Consider the following 2,628-nt stretch of genomic DNA (forward strand, 5'->3'; position numbering starts at 1 on the left):
TGCTATGAGCATTCACATATGAGTCTTTGGCCATAAACTTATCTTTTTTTTTTTTTTTTTGCATACACTTGAAAAAGAAATTTCTGAGTATTACGGTGATTCTAGATAATATTTTGAGAAACTGCCAAAATGTTTTTCAAAGTGCCTGCACTATTTTACATTCTCATTTACAATATGACAGTTCCATATTCTGTAAATCGTTGTTGACACATTATTGTCTATATTATAGCCATTTTATTGGGTGTTAATTATCTTCCTTATGGTTTTCATTTGCATTTCTATAATCACAATAATGTTCATATTTCCACGTTCTTATTGACAATTTGCATATCTTCCTGTAGACACGTGTATTTAAATCCTTTGTCCGTTTTAAAAACTTGATTGTCTACTATTGACTTTTAAGAGTTTCATCTTTATTCTGAAATATAGCCCTCACGCAGATACATAATTTAAAATTTTTTTACATTAATTGGCTTGTATTTTTATTTTCTTTATGGCCTCATTTGAAAAACATAAGTGTTAAAATGTTATCAAATGCAGTTTATCTTTTTATTTCCTTCTCTAGAATGTGATTTTGGTGTTATTTCTAAGAAATTGTTACCTAGCTTATAATTACAAATATTTACTCCATATTTCTCTATAAGTTTTATCATTTTATCTCCTACAAACAATAAGAGATCTATTTTGAACACTTTTGTGAATAGGTTTGATTTGAGTGAGGAGTTCAACTTTATCTTTCTGCAAGTGCATATAATTTTCCCAGCACCTTTTGCTGAAAAAAGCTGTCTGTACAATAGACAGTGTTTTGTGTGTGTGTGTATGTCTGTTATTATTTTTTTTTCTGGAAAAAAATAGCTAGTCTTTGCCATGCAGTATTTCTCCCTTATGTGAGTTCTCTGATGTCTGCTTAGGTGTGACTTCTGACAAAAGATGTTCTACATTCATTACAATGAGCCATCCATATCCACAAGATCCACATTCATGGATTCAACCAACTATAGATCAAAAATATTTGAAAAAAAGAAAGTATGGCAATACAAAATATACCAAAAAAACCTATTTATATTGGTTTTAATGTATTCAGTAACATAAGTAATCTAGACATGATGTGAAATTGTGCAGCAGGATGTTACTATAGCTCACCACTTCATATACGACTTGAGCATCCACAGATTTTGGTATGTATGGAAAGTTTTGAAACCATTCCCCTGTGGATATGAATGGACTTCTGTACATTAATAGGTTTTCTCTTTTATGTGAGTTCTCTGATGAATCCTGAAGTGTGCTCATGACTAGTAAGTTTTGATGTCTGGTAGAAAGATTTCCTACATTCATTACATTCATATGGTTTCACAACTGTGTGAGTTCTTTGATGTACACTGAGGTCTACTTTACTGTATAAGGTTTCCTGTATTCTTTACATTCATCTGGATTCTCACATGTGGAAATTCTCCAATGCTTGCTGAGGTTTGACTTCTGGTGAAAAGGTTTTCCACATTCATTACATACATAGGGCTTCTCATCTGTGTGAATCTCTGATGCATGCTGAAGATTGACTTACGTTTGAAGGTTTTTTCACACTCATTGTATTCATAGGGCCTTTTCTATTTGTGTGTGACTTTTCTTATGTTTATTGAGATCCAAGTTATGGAAGAAAGATTTTGTACATTCTTTATACTCATGGTGTCTCACCTGTGTGAGTACTGTGATGTACATTGAGGTCTGATTTACTTCACAAGATTTTTGAACATTCTTTTCATTCATATGGTTTCTTACCTGTGGGAATTCTCTGATGTCTGGTGAGGTTTGACTTCCTGTGAAAGGTTTTCCCACATTGACTACATTCATATGGTTTCTCACCTGTGTGCGTTATCTGATGTGCACTGAGGTATGATTTTGAGTTTTTCTACATTCTTTACATTCATATGGTTTCTCACCTGTGTGAATTCTCTGATGCTTGCTGAGATTTGACTTCTCATAAAGGTTTTTCCACATGCACTACATTCATATGGTTTCTCACCTGTGTGAATTCTCTGATGCCTGCTGAGGTGTGACTTCTTGTGAAAGGTATTTCCACATTCACTACATTCATATGGTTTCTCACCTGTGTGAATTCTCTGATGCCTGCTGAGGTGTGACTTCTTGTGAAAGGTATTTCCACATTCACTACATTCATATGGTTTCTCACCTGAGTGAATTCTCTGATGCCTCCTGAGGTGTGACTTCCTGTGAAAGCTTTTTCCACATTCACTACATTCATATGGTCTCTCACCTGTGTGAATTCTCTGATGCCTGCTGAGGCGTGACTTCCTGTGAAAGATTTTTCCACATGCACTACATTCATATGGTTTCTCACCTGTGTGAATTCTCTGATGCCTGCTGAGGCGTGACTTCCTGTGAAAGGTATTTCCACATTCACTACATTCATATGGTTTCTCACCTGAGTGAATTCTCTGATGCCTCCTGAGGTGTGACTTCCTGTGAAAGCTTTTTCCACATTCACTACATTCATACGGTTTCTCACCTGTGTGAATTCTCTTATGTACACTGAGGCATGATTTACGGGAAAAAGTTTTTCCACATTCTTTACATTCATATGGTTTCTCACCTGTGTGAGTTCTCTGATGT

The 2,628-nt window shown here is 34.9% G+C and overlaps 1 long non-coding RNA gene across 1 annotated transcript in view; it reads right to left on the reverse strand.

The window, feature by feature from the left end:
* Positions 1-832: 832 nt before the first annotated feature.
* The window catches only part of LOC103582809, a 6,545-nt gene continuing 4,749 nt past the window's right edge, over positions 833-2,628 (reverse strand). The window contains exon 2 of the long non-coding RNA XR_549788.1: positions 833-1,056. This is a non-coding gene — a long non-coding RNA (uncharacterized LOC103582809). The remainder of the gene's footprint in view (positions 1,057-2,628) is intronic.

This window comes from Galeopterus variegatus, unplaced genomic scaffold (assembly GCF_000696425.1).
Source record: "Galeopterus variegatus unplaced genomic scaffold, G_variegatus-3.0.2 Scaffold17985, whole genome shotgun sequence".
NCBI classification, from domain to species: domain Eukaryota; kingdom Metazoa; phylum Chordata; class Mammalia; order Dermoptera; family Cynocephalidae; genus Galeopterus; species Galeopterus variegatus.